Source organism: Heloderma suspectum, chromosome 1 (genome assembly GCF_057233095.1).
Source record: "Heloderma suspectum isolate Gila_16-S chromosome 1, 16-S_ref, whole genome shotgun sequence".
NCBI classification, from domain to species: Eukaryota; Metazoa; Chordata; class Lepidosauria; order Squamata; family Helodermatidae; genus Heloderma; species Heloderma suspectum.
Window position 1 is genome coordinate 89,300,878 of NC_139458.1, and position 17,193 is coordinate 89,318,070.

General features: G+C 41.1%; 1 protein-coding gene across 8 annotated transcripts in view; it reads left to right on the forward strand.

The window, feature by feature from the left end:
* LRRC4C (leucine rich repeat containing 4C) overlaps positions 1-17,193 on the forward strand; it is a 217,116-nt gene that overhangs the window by 30,558 nt on the left and 169,365 nt on the right. For 3 of the 8 annotated variants that reach the window (XM_084827860.1, XM_084827832.1, XM_084827851.1), the window contains exon 2: positions 8,121-8,209. The exons of the other annotated variants lie outside the window; for them this stretch is intronic. The gene's annotated coding sequence lies outside the window, so the exon portion shown is untranslated. The remainder of the gene's footprint in view (positions 1-8,120; positions 8,210-17,193) is intronic. 8 annotated transcript variants of the gene reach the window in all.

The following is a 17,193-nucleotide window of genomic DNA, read 5'->3' on the forward strand; positions in this document are numbered from 1 at the left end:
CCAGAGACCAATAACAAATAAATATTTATTTTCAAAAACACCAGAGATGTTCTGAATCCTCTGGTAGAAGATGTTTTCTGTGGCATCTTTCTTTCTGCCAGGTTTTAAGCAAGGTAGCTTGATTTGTATTGCAACCTGTGTTGAGTTTTTGTTTATGATATTCTTTGCATTTGGCGATAAGGCATTTCATACCTAAAAAACTGAAAACAATCATGTGCAAAAGAAAAATAAAGTCCTTCCCTCCCTACTACATCCAGGCCAGTACCTCTCCAAAGCAGTGTTACTTTAACACAAGCAGAGACAGAAACATGACCGCATGTTCATTTGATCTGCATTATGTAAACTCAGTGTAATACAGCAGTTAGAATATGTCCTGTTTACAGTAGTATGTTGTTTACGGGAAGAAAATCAATGACCTTGTAGATCAGAGATGCAACAAAAATAATCCTAGGATAAAAATATATAGAAATTATATAGAAAACCATGGTTTTTCAACTATGAGCCCATCACTTTTAACCTTGTCCTTCAACAGAGTATGACAGAAAAATTAATCTGACTATATATATCAAGTATTTATCTTTCACTTGCAAGGGGGTCTTGTCCCCTGCTAGAGTTAAGGTGATATGATTTTCTGCTAATACTAGATTTCATATAGTCATAGAGCTCAAAGGGAACCAACCAGTCCTATCTTCTCTTCTAAGGTAAAATATGATATACTTGAAGCACTAATCCCTAACATTTTATATAACCCCTGTAGGCACTTTTAAAAAACTTTCTGTTCTAGTAGTCAGAAGGTTTTGCCTCATGTTTAATTTAAATCTCCTACCATGTAATTCAAAACCCTTGTTTCTCCAGTTGTTGTTGTTGTTGTTGTTGTTGTTGTTTACCCTAATCTATCTGGCATATCATTAAATATTTGGCAATGGCTTATAATAAGCTTCTTAATTTTTGCTAAACTATGCTGTAAATAGGCAGTATCTTTATTTATTTATTTATTTAATTTATTTACAGTATTTATATACTGCTCCTCATCAGAAAATTTCGGAGCGGTGAACAACATGATAAAAGAATAAAACAATGGTTAAAAGAGTTAAAACATTTTTTTTAATGTTTTCTTTGAGTATCTTCACCTCTCTTTTTATTTGTCCTCCACATCTTCTGTCATCCTCATAACTTCCCACTAGATAATTTCCATCTATCTGTGTTGGTTAAAACTGAAATAAAAACAACAACAACAGTCTATTAGATGATTCTTTGCATTTTCCTGGCTTTGCATTATTTTGTACCACAACTTCTTTTTTCTGACCTCTGAATGAACAATGGACATTTGTTTGAATTTGCTAGCCATTTTTGAATGACAGTAGCTTTTGTTGGAAGAGCTAATGTGGTTTCATTTGTGTGCCTGCAAGCACCCTACACTACCATGGGAGACAATTTTTGAAGTCATTTAGGGTGCAATCCTATGGCCACTAGACAGTTTGAAGCCAGCACTCCAAGGTTGATTCCCAGAAACCCAACTCTCCTCCCCTGCCATCTTGTAGGCAGTGTGGTTTGTCCCCGGCTTCATGTTCATAAGAGCAGTGTGGAGCAGAGGAAAAGGTGTGTTCCTGGGGGCAGGAAGGGGAGGGATGGCAGAAGCGCTGTTACAATGTTTGCTATGCACTGTCTGGACTCCCTCACCCCCGATCCAAGGTGCCCTGGCTAGACAGCCGAAATCGGCCATCTAGCCACAAATGCAGGGGTGCCAGAGCATGGAGAAGATCCCCTCTGTGCTCTACCCGTCCTGCATTGGATAGTCAGTTGCCTCCAAGTTCAGAGGCAGCCATCTATCCCTATAGGATTGTGCCCTACAACATGTATCTTGTACTGCAGCATAGGGGATGGGTTGCTATGAAAAAGAATCGGTAAAAGATGCTACACATAGATACATGGCTGCACATGCCTCTCGGTCATGACTGTGTCCTTTATCTATATTTGCAGATATGGTGATGGCTCACAAATTTGCAAAACAACAAATGAGCATGGCAGCTGTTCCTCAGTTAAAGAAAAAAAATGGAGGGTGGAATCCAACTGACTCCCTCTTCCAACAGAAGGCTTCCATCAGGGCCAGTGTCAAGGGTAGGCATGGCTGGGCATCTGCCCAGGGCCCACACCCCAATAGGGGCCCGCTGATAGGATCCCCTGGATCCCCTGCACTTCCTCTTCAGCACTGCAACCTGCTTGTGCATCTGCCTCTCACTGCCCCAGGCAACAGTGGCTGTGAGAAGAACAGCAGTAGATGCCACTGACTATTTGCTCACTGGCTTTCTAGTTAGCATCTGTACAGGGGTCAATCTTAATGTGAGATTTTAGGTCTTAGAACATTTGTGAGGGTGGATGGATCATGAAAAGAAGGATGAAAACGTCTGACGTGTTCATCTTTAATACCGCGCACAAAGAAAACTCCTGGAGTATGCCTGACCTAATGAAATACTGCATAGCTCCAAATGTAATTGGCGGAAACAACTGAGACCCTTCCATTCATGTCATCTGCAAATGAAAATTTGGTTCCTGCTGCAAAGGAAGAAATGAGCATTCTCTCAAAAGGTCATTGTTCAGATAAAAATGAATGCCATCATATGTCACAGAAATAACACATTCAACTTCAGAAGAAATAAATTTAAGAATGTAATTGATTTCAATACTTTTACGGTTTCATTGCACTGGGTTCAAAGTGAATGATAAAATAAACCCATTCAATTTGAATTTCATACCAGTCAATTAACAGAGAAATTGTATGCATGCCTACTCAAAATCCAGTATTTTTGAGCTCAGTGGTAAATGTTTATAGGATTGCAGCCTAGACCTTTTTGTTTGGGAAAAAAACACATTCTTACATCTATAAAGATTGCATTTGAATCCTGTGTTTGTTTTTTAATGCTACAATGATCATTTTGCAAACTTGCATATGTGTTTCTAGTGCTCAAGGGATCCTCTGCATTTCCAGTAAATACACCAACTGTGCACTATATTTAAATGTGCCCTGCATGCCCAGTAGTTATGTCACTGCACATATCGATTATCGTTGTATTGCTGCTGTACAATCCCAGAAGAAGACATATGTTCTCTTCAGGTATTCATAGCATCTGTAGGCTTTAAAGTCCTGATTTTTCAGTGTTTGAAATTATGTAAAGAACTTCCACAGATGGAGGAGGCTCTCTGCTACAGCCTTTCACCCTCTTCATATGCGGGGTGACAAGAACAGCAATATATTGGGAAAGCAGGGATGGGAGAATCAGGGATGCTCCAGCTCACTGAAATGATCAAAACTACTTCAAAGCTCAGTTCAACTCTCTCTCTCGTTCTCAATTGTGACCTGTTTTTTTTTTGGCTCATTCACATTTTTCAAAAGTATGCACGTTCTCCCCATTGACTAAAGTATGAAAATGCACAACTTCAAAATGCACAACTTTCAAAATGCACAATTTAAAGTGTTCATTTTTAAAAGTGAACATTTCTTTTTTTAAAAAATGCATACTCTTCCCCCACTGAAGCATGAAAACGTGAATATTTAAAAGTGTGGATTTTTAAAAATGCTCACTTTTAAAAATGCACACTTTAAATTGTGCATTTTGAAAGTTGTGCATTTTAAAAAGTGCACATTCTTTAAAGTGCACATTTTTGTGACTGTGAGTGAAAGTTCAGAATTTGTGGACATTTTCAGAGAGTATGAGCTCCTGTTTGCATTCAAGGTTGTGAATGGGACATTTTTGAGTGATTCGTGAACTGAAATTTTCATACCTCCCTGAGGGAAAGCTTGAAATCTTTGCACATCCCTTGGGGAAAGCTAGTAAACTCATCCCCACTGCCCCTCCTTGCTTCTAGAACCTACATACACTTCAAACACCTGAAGAGGGCTATACATCCTGCAGGATCAGATAAAAGTTCCATCTAGTCCAGCATGCTGTTTCCTGCAGTTGCTTCTTAATTTAGTGCTTCTGGGAAGCTCTCAAGCAGAGCATGAAAGAAATAGCACTTGCCAAGAGACCATCTTGGTTGGAACATGAATGCATGTGTGCTACCAGTTTGATTTGTCTGACTTGTATGTATGCTGGACTTTTACCAATACTGAAACTGCCAACAAGTGAATGAGGCATGGAATATGGGTAAAGCACCTGAGAGCACAAAGAAATCTCAGACATCTTGGCACACAACAGCTCATCCATACTTTATATGTACTAGACCAAAATGGCATATTTTAAAGATCTGAGATGTTGTAAAAGATGGCCAACTACTCATTGCTAAAGTATAATAAAGTGGACTCCTCAAAATTCATCGAGGTATGACAAAATCATGAGCTCCTATGTACAGCCCTGCTCAAAGAAGGACCATCTGTCATTGGTTCCCAGTCTACCACTCATTCCAAACCATGGTGGGTGTAAATAAAGGGCTGGTGTGTCTGTGTCTGTGGAGCACAGGATTCAGATGATTCGAACAAGTGTGAGAACACACTGAAATTGAAGGCAAAAAACTCTTCAGGTTTCTGGGCAATAAGATGTGTGTGAAAATTCATTTCTGTCTACAGCTATGCCCATTCAGCAATCCTTTAATAAACCTTTTTAAAATCCTTTTCCAAAAAAAAAAAAAAAGTTATGGAAGGGAGTGTGTGCTGAGGTACTTCTGGAGTACAGATGAAATCAAAAAGGTCTTTCTTTCTTCTTTCTTTCTTTCTTTCTTTCTTTCTTTCTTTCCTAATATGGAAGATAGTGATTCATTCTATATCAGCATTATAGTCATGCTGTAAAAAAATTTCCCCTGATAACTTGACAGGTTAGAAACTAGGGATGCTTGAGGAATCTGATCTTTGTGAAGTCTTATGAGAACTAAACTGATCTGCCAAAGGCTAATCCTTTGGATTTTCCAATTCTCCAAATTTTACAACACAGTTCTTGGCTCAACAAAAGATCAAAATGCATTTGAAAATGCATATTTTAGAATAAGTATATATTTAGAAATGTGACATTCAAGATAAAATAAGTTTATAAATATGTATCTTTGTGAAAAATATATTCAAAAGTACGTATTGACATTTGCAATTAATGTGGAAACAAGATGGAAAGGACTTAAGAACATTTGCAAACATGCCAAGGACCACAAATGGACTGATCTATCTATTCCTATTAGATATGTTTCTGCATTGAGGTGAAATGTGATATTTGTAAAGATTAAATTATCTGATGAGTACTTGCTCCAAGAAAAAAGTGCCTTAAGGCTTTGGCTCAGATAGGAATTCTTAATTGTAATTTGCAATTGAGTGTTGATGTGCTTGATAATTTTTCATAGCTATTGACTTTTGCTTAATTTGTGGCTTGCTTACTTGTGTGACACTTATCTATTTACCCTGCATTCTTTGGCACACCTTTTTTCCTCTTTGTGGTATATGGTAATTTGGCTTATTTTGGGCTGGAAGTGAATGGAAATCCTTGCCTTAGACTAAACGGAATATTGGGCTTTTCCAAATCTATGGTGTTTTCAGTACAGGTTGAATTTGGGCATCTTGAACCTCATGTCTAAGCAAGAATGCCAGGTCATCAGGCAGCTCATGCTGAAGGGAGATGGAAAAGCTTGCATAATATGGAGAGGACTAGGCTACATCTCTTCTCCATCATATGCTAGCATTTCAGATATGGAGAGTTTTTGAGTATTCAGACATTCACCCGCATTCTGAATTGACACAAACCTAGCAGGCCGGTGTCATGTTTTTCCCCTGAATATTTGAACTGTCTCTGATATTCATTGTCTGGAGTAGTTTGGCACATAGAAATTCATCTTGGCTGAGCTAAATTACTCAATACAAGCTGGGAAAAATCAATCAGAAACATGGGTGTGTTCGTTAGTATTTAGTGGAAACCTAAAAAGGACGAGGAAGAGAACAGAGGAAGAGCAGAAATTTGAAGAAATAGAGATGAGTCCTTTTCTTGTCTGTGTCTGAGTTGTTGATTAACTTCCCATTTCCCTATACCAGAGAGAGAACACCACATCTGGTGTTCTGAATGTACCCTTCTCAAAGTAAAGGGCATACGGTAGCAATCCTTCTGCCAGGATTCCAGAAATAGCATCTGAACTTTTAAGCAGAAAGATAATATATAGATGTATCCTATGAGGTTATAAGTAAAGGATGCTTTATTTCTTTGAGGTACTGTGGGTTTGAATCATAACAAAAAAAGAAAGAGGAAGGAGATGTCTTATCATGGCATTGCTATGAAGCCTGAGGGGACAAATAGATGGTGCGATTAGGACTAACAAGAATTCCAACTGAAGGTTGAAATGTTAAGGTTCCAGTCTGTTCTACAGAGGTCTGTACTGCTAATCATAGTATTTATGTCTTTGTCCTTGCAACAGTTCAGGTTATTAGGAGCCAGAGGCAAGTTAGGCAATGCAGCCTCAGAAGGACATTTCATGTGTTTGCATTTTGCTTCACAAGTCTTTAACCTAGGTAACATTTAGGAGGTAAATGTTGAAATATGAACATATTTCAAATGCAATTCAGTAGCATGGAGGAACGATAAGTGTAAGTGTAATGTTTGTGAGGTAGTGCTGTGCCAAACATTTCTTCCACTTTTTCGACCATTCTCATTCAATTTGATAGTAAAGAAAGCACTTCTGAACAAAAGTTTCAGAGGTGAAGCACATTTTGGTGAAATTCTCATGGGAGGAATGCAGGTTCTTGTACTTACCTTAGTTACAAGGTGGCCAAGGGGTGTGTATGAGTGTTTTGCCATGGATCTATTTTAGGCAAACAAAGCAAGCAAGTTGGGACTCTGGCTCTGGAAATGTGCAATAATAGGCTCTAGAGTGGACTGAGGGATCATGCTAGGAAAAGATCACAAGGAACAACAGTAGAAGCCAATCAGTCCTTGGGTTATTCTCAGAGCTGAGACCCACAAGCATTGAGAGATGCCCAAGCAGTAAGAAAGAAAAATCCTGCTTGAACTCCAGTACAGTTATACAGCTTGAAACAAGGGGACAAAAGACTTCATGGACCTAGGATGGCTGAAAACAATGGGAACAATAGTTTGGCTCTGGGGAATGAAAAGAAAGCTCAGAGAGGCCCTTTGTCCTTTGATGACAACTAGCTGGCTATGCAGGGCTATTGCAGCAAGATAATTAGCAAAATAATCAGCTACTGGTATTCAAAACAAAGCATATTATTAAGGTTATCCAGGTGGTGCATGAACCTATTGATATGTCTAGGAGGTGGTACACATTTCTCAGCAATGCTCTGGATTGGTCAATGTAAAGGTGTCATTGAGGATTCATCCGCTAGGTGGTGGCATGGTAACCAGGCAGGCATTTGCATGTCTTTGTAGTTATTGGGAGCAATTCAATAGAGGAAGCATGCTCACACTGCAGCTCCTGGGTCTCTGTAGCTGTCCAGAACCTTGATGGTGTTCTTAATAGAGGTGTACGAAACCCCGCTTACCTGGCTCCGCCAGGTTCCGCAGGTGGGGGGAGGCGATCCGTTCCTCCCCCCTGGAATCCTGCCTGGCCGGCTGCTCTGTGGCCAGGTCATGGAGCCGCCGCCCAGGCCAACTCGCAGCGGGGCCTCCAGCCGCTGCCAAGCTGGTGTGGACGCAAATGGCGTCCTGCGTAGGGGGCGCCATTTGTGCCCCTACGCAAGCCCGTGATGGGCTACATAAATATTTACATAGCCTATCATGGCTAAAGTGGGAATGCAAATGGCATAGGGGACCATCGCCACCGCTGCCGCCACCACCACTGGAGCTGGAGCCGCAGCCAGGTAGGCTCTGTTTTGCAGGGCTTTCGCAGGGTGGTGGGGCGGGGGGCTCCATTCCGCCATGGATTCCAGGGGGCCGAATTTGCCCCCCCCCAGGATCCATGGCGGAATTCTCTAACATCCCTAGTTCTTAGCAGCTTTCCATGTTGCCTCTTCTGGAATTAGAATGAGCCAAGGTGTCAGGGTAATGCCAGTTAAATACATAGCACCCAATACACATGTCAGAGAGCCAGCACATCTCAAGCTTCTCTATAGCAGTTGTGATTTAGCAAAATGTAGGGATGGATGACAAATTTGTTTGGTTTTTTTTTTAATCAGAATTTATCTAATTCATACCTCCCAGAACTGAACATGGACTCAAATGCAATGTTTGGTCTGAAGTCAGTACATTTAAGTGCTTGCAACGCAATTCCCACGATAAAAATGTGTTGGGTAAGTACATTTGAAAAATGTGCACAACCATGCTTTAGTCAATAGATGAAAAATGTGTATGTTTCAAAAATGTCCATAATTGATGTGTACATGTGAGGGAATGTACACAAAAGTGCACACATTTTTTTTGTGTGAAATAGCACCAAAGCTCGCAATCCAAAAAGGACATGACTCAGAATGAGTTTCGAGGGGGAAAACAGAACCTCAAGGAGCTCAGGTTTTGCTGAATCGCCCATCCCTAGAAAAATGTGGATATTTCAAAGAGTTCTGTCCCACTTCCCTCACTCTGTTGGTGCCACAAATGCTACGGCAGGGGGATTTGGTTTGGACTGTAACCTTTTGTTAGTTCATAGATCGTTCTAACATGCTGTCTGAGGTTATTTGGTTTGGTGAGCTGGGTGGGGAGGGGAAACCTTGTAAAATCTGTTTTAATATGTGTTACTCTGGGGTATATTGCTGTTATTTCCTCTTTGGTGTCTTCCAAGAGACATGTTCTTGGATTAGATATATTAGAGCAATGCATAAAAAAACCCTATTTATTTTTATATTATTATTATTATTGTGTTGTTGTTGTTGTTATGATTATTATTATTTTAATCAAGCACCCTATGAACATTTTGGTGGCTGTTTTTAAACATATGCGATAGCCATTTTCTCTTATTAAGTGGAACTGAACGGGCAAAAACATTACCAAGAAGAGAATAATTACTCCAGTGCATCTCATTTCTGTATGGGTTGTATACCTGAGACAGAGCTGGTATGATTTGTCTGGAAGGAGGTTGATCAGAGGGATACAGTAAGATCTGAATCTAGGTCTAGGGATGTACGAAAGTCACTTACCTTTTCGACGGGGTGATTTGCGGTGGGGGGGAGGCACTCCGCACCTCCCCCCGAAATCCTAAACCGGCCGGCTTCGCTCCACGGAGATTATGCAGAGCCACTGGCCGGGGCCGCCCGCAGCCAAACATCTGGCTGCTGGGCAGCCTGCAGGAAAAAAAAAAAAACAGCGTCTGCAAATGGCGGTGGCTACGGCGGCTGCCATTTGCGTTTCCTTTTTTTCGCTGTTTTAGCCTACGTAAATATTTACATAAGCTATTATGGCAAAAGAAAGGGGAACGCAAATAGCGTAGTGGGCGCCATTTGCGTTCCTTTCCCCCCCGCGCTGTTTTAGCCTATGTAAATATTTACGTAAGCTATTATGGTGGGAAAAAAAGGAATGCAAATAGCGCCCACTACGCTATTTGTGTTCCCCTTTTTTTCACCGTAATAGCTTACATAAATATTTACGTAGGCGAAAACAGCGAAAAAAATGGAAGGCAAACGGTGGCCGCCGTAGCTGCTGCCATTTGCATATGCTGTGTGGGTTTTTTTAGCTTGCCGTGATAGGCTATGTAAATACTTACGTAGCCTATCACGATCTCCGCAGGGATGCAAATGGCATCCCTGCATTAGCTGTGATAGGCTATGTAATTATTTACGTAGCCTATCACAGCTATGATGAGGAAGCAAATGGTGGCCGCAGCGTGGCCGCCATTCGCAAGTCAGCATGGACGGTAGCAGGTAAGTGCTCCATTTCGCGTGCCTTTTGTGTGTGGGGGGGCTTCGTTCCACCACAGATTTCGGGGGGCCGAATGCACTGGCATTCAGCCTCACCGAGATCTGTGGCAGAATTCTCTGACATCCCTATCTAGGTCATTACTCAGCCCTTAGTCAGAAAAACAAACAAACTGCACCCCCGCCCCAACACACACATTATTATCTAAGGAGCTGTGTAACTTTCTGTAGCGCTAGTTGGCACAGTGTGTGCTGAAGCTAGGCATGGCTGAATTTTGTCTATTTTGGTCGGTGTCAGTTTATCAAATTTTCAGTAATAAGTTTGTTCCTCTATCAGCTTCAAAATGTCTTTTTATTATTATTTTAAAAGAAGACTGAATGAAAACATGCACTTATTTTTCTATGCATTTCTCCTAATATACATATTTTTGCTAGCAATTTCCCCTAATATATGCATTTTAGAATGCTGTTTTCTCTAATATATATAGATTTTTGTATGTAATTTTCCCCTTATGTACTCGTCTTCTTTTTTTTGTACAATATTTGATTGGAGAACTGTACTGCAAAGTTCTGAGATGGGCAAAAACCAGAGGGTAACTTTGATTCTGTTTGGGTGTTAGTTTGATAAGTGTGAATTAGGTTGGCTAACTGTAAAATGCGAACCAAACAAAATCCCCCTGCCCCATCGCTAACTGGAGTACATGAGTCCTAAGTCCAGATGATGCTGTTTTATTCCACCACACCTCCTAAGTAACTTATGTGGTATTTCTCCAGAAACCCTGGTTGGGAATTCAAAGCCAAAATTTTCTAATGTCGTAAAAGGGGCAAGCAGCCAAAATCATTCAAGCTAAGGTGAATTATTAATATAGAGGAAATTCTATTATATCTAGGCAATGAAACCAGGGTGAATTCCAAAGGCACAGACTTAATAACATTGCACTCAAGGTCAGTGGTTAATGACTGTAAATCTGAACTGCCTTGATTAGTAATTTCTTACTTCAAATACTCATCATGCATAATGGAATTGGAGTCTAATGCCATCAGTTGTTGGTGACATGAAATTAGGGTGGTATATTCAGATTTGGGAGAATTAAAATTTGCAAACTGAACTCTTCTTCAGATAGCTAAATAAAAAACAGATTTTTTAAAGATGCTGCCCCCACTCCCTGTGGCTGTAGTTAGTTGACTTGACTTCATGTACTCCACCTGCCCACATGAAACATTTTACTAGCTTGCATTAGATACATGGTTTTAAAATAGATTGCTGGTTTATTTACTCTGATTGAACCATTTTCAGTATGGAGGGTAACTGCATAGCCTTATGGATACCACAGGCTACACACATTCCTTTCCATTTAATAAATGTGATTTAGCTGAGCTGTGTTGTTGCATGCATCTGCACATCTGTCGTTTGTAAAGGCAACCATTCTGCTCCCTCCCAAACCAGCCCAGATCACATTAGAGTGCTTTTCACAACATTCGTGTACAGAATTGCTTTTTTCCTATCCTTGTGTGTTATCCTTCTGTTTAAAAAAATGTTTGCCCATATTGGTGGTGCCCACCTATGTCAGAGAAGTCTGAAAAAAAAGAAAGGAAAAAGGATGGATGAATCAGGAAGGAGAAATATCTGAAGTGTGAAACAATGTTGATCTTTAGTAAAACTTATAGCTGGACTATAGCAGGGTCAAAGGTATCCACCTCCATCTCAGATCTACACCTTTAAAACACCTGAGGTGGTAGAACAACAGACCCACAGTGTCTCCTGCTCCGCTGCACTTCCACTTCCTTCCCTCACCTGCCATTTTAATGTGCTGCAGCAAGCTGGCGTTTGGGTTTACCTGATTTTTCCAATCAGGTAAAGGTGCAGGGTGACCAAACCGAAGAGAACTGTGGAGGAACAAAATGAAAGGGAGGCCTTTTCAGATCTTTGAAAGATGAGGTCATGGCAATCTTAGTGGGAGATAACATAATGTAGGAGATAACCTAATGGGAGCAGTATTTGCTGCATCTGCTTGAGGCTAAGTGACTAATGTTGGGTAAGATCGTGGATTATGATGATATAATCCCCCCCCCACACACACACACACATGATTCTGGAATGACTGAATCAGTGGGGCAAGTTCAAAATCTGCCTAGTGTCCTGCAGAATGAAGCCCCAGCGGCACACTATGAAACAGTGCATGCCTGGGCCCTGAAATCAATTACAGTTATGGTACACAGCATTATTTAGGACTCACATGACTAAGGAACTAAGTCAATATGGGTGCCTGGCACTTCATGCACGACAACAAAGAAGGACCACTTTTCCCACATATAAAAGACAAATCTTTCACATAACACTGGCTTATGTTACATATGCAATTCAGTTTACAGCATATATAAAAAATGTGTGCGCGCGTGCGCGCGTGCAATGGATAGATAGAGATATAACATTATTGGCTGCGTTAAAGCAGGTTTTTGCAAAAAGGTATGCTAAAAAGCCGATATGATAAGATACTAAAAAGTTTATATTTTTCTTTACAGGGAAACAGTCGGGTGAATGTTTTCGAACCAAAGTAGTTAAGGGCATTGACTGTAGTTTTGAAATTACTGAAGTAAATAAAACTTGCCTGCTGCTTGTAGTTTTAGAGCTTTCACACTGTAAATAGGCTTCCCCGTACTTTGAGTTTTGTAATGAATTATTGCTAACAGTAGTAGATTGTTCTCTCAAAGAAGTATGTGTGTCACTGCCATTACTGTATGGAAACTTGAGCAATGAAAGCCACAGCTATGAAGTTAATGGAAATTATTCATAAGCATCCCCTGATGGTCAGATGTTTGGAAGCAGAGGACTCTTTATTTAGTCTCTGCTGCTGTGAAATCCAGATGGCTATACTCTGCAGCATCATTTCAACTATGCAGTTGCAGCTGTCTATGAATGTGTAGCAATATAAATGTTTTAGCGATGAACCGATTGCTGTGAATTCACTCTTGATGATTCCAAATGGTCTAAAACCTTTCAGAATGATTTTTTTTTTTTTAAAGGGGAGGAATTTTTTAAAAAAATGTTGCTGCTGTATTTGCTGGCTGGTTATTGTGCCCTTAAAGTTTCTGAACATTGCCAGGCTCCCAAGAGCAAGATATTTGTTTTTGTTTATACGTGTCTCCCTTCTGCTTTTCTAGAGGTTATGGAACAGCTCCAGCAAGTCTAGTGCAAATAGGCGATCAGCAAGGCAAAAAACAAAAAAAAAGTTATTGGAGTAAGCAGATAGCACAAGCAAGGATCATAAACAAGTTGTAAGCAGTGATGGCTATTAAAAATAACGAAATGTTTTTAAATATATTTTTGGGTCAAAGGAAGACAAGGGTGATTGGTGATTGCTCGACTCAGGAGAAGAAGCATTGACAGGGGTCAGAGTGAGGAATGAGTTTCACAATGCCTGCATTGCTGAAGCAGCCACACAAACAGGAGAGCTGTAATTGACACAAGCAAGAACATAAGAAGAGTCATGCTAGATCAGACCAAGGGTCCATTTAGTCCAGCACTCTGTTCAAATAAGGATGGGGAAAGCTTTACTCACATGTCAGAACAGTAACATGCCCAATAACATGGGCCAAATGTCATCCAGGAAATTTGTCATGACTCTGGAGTCCAGCAGTGACCTGGACATGGAGGCAAAGGCCTATCTAGTCCAGCTATCTAGTCAGGCATTCTGTTTCCACAGTGGCCAATTAAATGGCTATGGAAAGCCCATCAACAGCATATATTGTCAGGAGCACCCTAGCTGCCTCTTGCAGTCCCCTCCAATAGCCAACTAAGGACACAGACAACGAGGATTCTTTCCAAGGCTTTATTCCTTTATGACTCTTACAGATACTAATCACTAGCGACTAAGCAAGGAGCTGTACTGGGGATAGATAGCAGAGTAGCCTAAGCTCCAGGTAAGGCAGTTGGTCCTCATTTGAAGGACAGCTGCGGGAAGACTCTGAACTTATGGGCTAGTGAGAGTTCCTCCCTCTTTCCCTTGGGTCCTCGGGACGCGACCGTTGTTTGAGTGCCAAATGAGTGGAGCACCTCCTTTTGGCACCCTCCATCTGTCATTGCTCCCTGCATCTGCGCCAAGCGTCCAGCAAGCCCCCCTCCAGCGCTCTCTCACTGCCAGGGTCACTATCTCTCCCAGGAATGCTGGCAGGAGGAATCTCTGCCAGCTGCTGTGCTTGTGAGAGATGAGCGAGCTCCTCTCCCACAGATTGCTGTTCCTCCTCAGAATCAGAACTGTTCTGGGGATCTATGGGCTCAGTTTCCACCCTGACATATATCACCCTCCCACTCGTGCTCTCCAGCAACTGGAATTAAGAAGCCTACTGCTCCATCAGTGCTCCATACTGAGATTCATAACTTCACTCCCTGACAGGTTGAGACAATCCAGGCCATGCATGAATGTGGCCACAGAGTCACTTATGCCTGCACTGTGGAGCTGGGCACGGTGTGGAAGCAAGAGCTATGAAGTTAGTTAAAAATGGCCACAACTTTATTGGTTACAACTCACAGAATTTGCCATGGCATAGAGCTAGGATTCAGATATCTGACAGCCCAAATGGAAAACAATACCACTCTAGCCTGTATGGTAGGATAACATTGATAGGGGGCAGAAACTGCAGGGCTGTTTCTACACCCTGAGTGTAGGGCACTGTTTGAGCTGAGCTGGGGCCTTGAACTAAAACTTCAAGACCCCTTATGGAGATCCCCCACTGAAGAGCAGGGAACCAATTGCTGCATTTTCCCCACCTTGGATCTGGACCAATGCCTCCTGCATCAAGAAGTTGTCATAGAAATATAAAACAATGCAATTCAATGGCAAGCCACAGATATCAATATGAGGAAGGCAAAAACCCTGTGTTGTCAAGACCAATCGCAAATGTAGATAGAATTCCTTCCCAGCCCTGACCACTGATAGTTAAACGTCATCACAGCAAGGAGGGAGGTAAGGTGAGGAAACTGGCAAGGGCAATGCCAGAGCTGTAGGCCAGCCCTCCCTGTCCCACCACACTTTTTATGACCCAGGAGGGGACCAGAGGGGAAATATACCCCCTCAAATCTGCTCTAAGGCCCAGACTGCAAAAGCCACCTAGCACAGCTGCTTGGCTTCTGAGGTGGGGCCTAGTCTAAAATGGCTGGGCAACAAAACAGATCAGTAAACTGCCAGCGACACATGGAGAAAGATCATAGAATCATAGGGTTGGAAGTGGCCTACAAGACCATCGAGTCCAACCCCCTGCTCAGTGCAGGAAGCCTGATTCTCAGGCAGTCTCCCATCCAAGAACTAACCGGGGTTTTCACTCCCCCCCCCCCACACACACACATGACTACCACAAACAAGGCTTCTCAGTAAGAAAGGACCCAGGGCTTGGAGGATTCTATTTGTCTTCTGGGAAATATCGTGGAGAAATAGCATGGATGCACATGTCAAAATTAGCTTATCTACTATTTGTAGAGTGCCTTAATGCAGTCCTTGCATATTTCAGGACCTTGTACTAGTACCAATGTGTAAAGAATTCTTGTATTATAAAGCATTCATGAGAATCAGTAGAAATGTGATACTTAAAAAGGGGGCAGGGTTACAGTCCAGTGGCTTGTGTTATGTTCAACTAGAAGATACGCCCTGTTGTCGTCTGTTGCTATGATTGGGTATTATGGAGCAGGTATTGTGAGGAAAAGAAATATAAGGAAGCAAATCTTTGTTGAATTGTGTTCATCATCCTTTCCTTACCTTCTGACATTGCTAAATGTTTCACTCCTTTTAATTTAGTGTGTGTGTGTGTATCAACTCAGAAAAATAAAACAAAACATAGCTATACCAGAAATTAAATACAGTTCTACAGTACAAAATGTGTAGATTTTTAAAAAGATAATTATGATTATTCTTTCTATCAAAATATTTTGGTTTGGTTTGTTTTCTGGCACCATGTAAGAAGACTTTGCTATCATTGCTCAAAAGGGCTGTGTGGAGTTTCACCCACAATTCAGAAAATGTTTGACTTGTCCTTTAGGTTAGCAGATGTATAGTGGGGGATGGGAAAGGAAATGACATTTGACATTTTCCCTAAAAAGTATTTATTTGCCTCCTGCTTAGATTTTTATAAGGTCACATAGATGCCAGGGTGATGGGTGACCTTATAAAAATATCATAAAAATACCCCCCAATTTGTAAATGCCACAGCCATGTATCACAGAATAATTCTTTTAGAGCAGGGATAGGGATGTATGAGAAATTCATTTTAGTTCATTTTTTATCAGAATTTACCCAGTTCACACAGTCTGGATCGAACATGGACTCAGACACAATATGTGGTCGAAGTCTGTACATTTCTGAGCTTGCAATGTGATTCTTAGACCCCCGCCCCAATGTGTTTGACAGCATGCGTACATTTAACAAAATGTGCATGAAAAAAAAGTGCACTAATACAATTTTTTTCAACGGGATAAGAATGTATACATTTCAAAGATGCGCACAATTAATGTGTGCATTTGGAAAAAAATATGCATGAAAATACACATGGATTTCCATGTGGAAAGGGAAAAACAAAGCTCGCAATCTGATACAGACTCCAGTTGGAACAGACTTCAAGATGGAATTCAGAGAACTTTGACAAGGTTAAGTTTTGCTGATTCACATGTCCCTGAGCAGGAATAGGAAAAATGTGGCCTTCCAGATATTGTTGGACTTGAACTCAAATCATTCTTCTCCATTGGCTATGCCAGTTTGGGCTGATGGGAACTGCAGTCTGTTTTAGAAGGTTTTCTAAAAAGTTGGATTGAAATCTGTGAATATTAATAAGATACACAGAGGAGTTGTGTAAGTTCTTTATTGAAAAAATTGGAAGCAGAGGTTGGGGCAAGAAACAAACATTTCCTAATATTATCTACTTTGAGAACATAAATCATTCTGATATATTTTCCCTCCGCTTCCTGGAGCCATTTGCCAAACTGCTATGAAATATGGCCTGATTCACATATGTATTTATATTACTTGGTTACTACCTTTCAGTAAACTCAGTGACTTGCAGCTAAAGTGGGAACCCCAAACATTAAAGGATTCATTTCCTAAAGTTGTGATACTGTGTGGTAGAATGTTCTGTACTACTTCAGTTGTGGTGTGTGCATGTGACATATTTTGAATGCTTCCTGCGTAATTAAAAAACACTCCTACATGTAGAAAAATAGCAAAACAAAGAGAAGATTGGGCTTCAGTCTTTCCTCCTGATGTGCTTCCCCCTGCCCCCTTTCCAGGGTTTTATTTTTTCTACATGTATTAGTATTCAAAAATATCATTCCCCGCCTGTAGTCTGAAGTGGTACAGTCTATTCTGCTGCCTCATTCTCCGTATGTTGATGAGGCCTCAGATGCCACAATTAGACCACAATCCTGTGGGGATAGGCAGCTGCCTCCG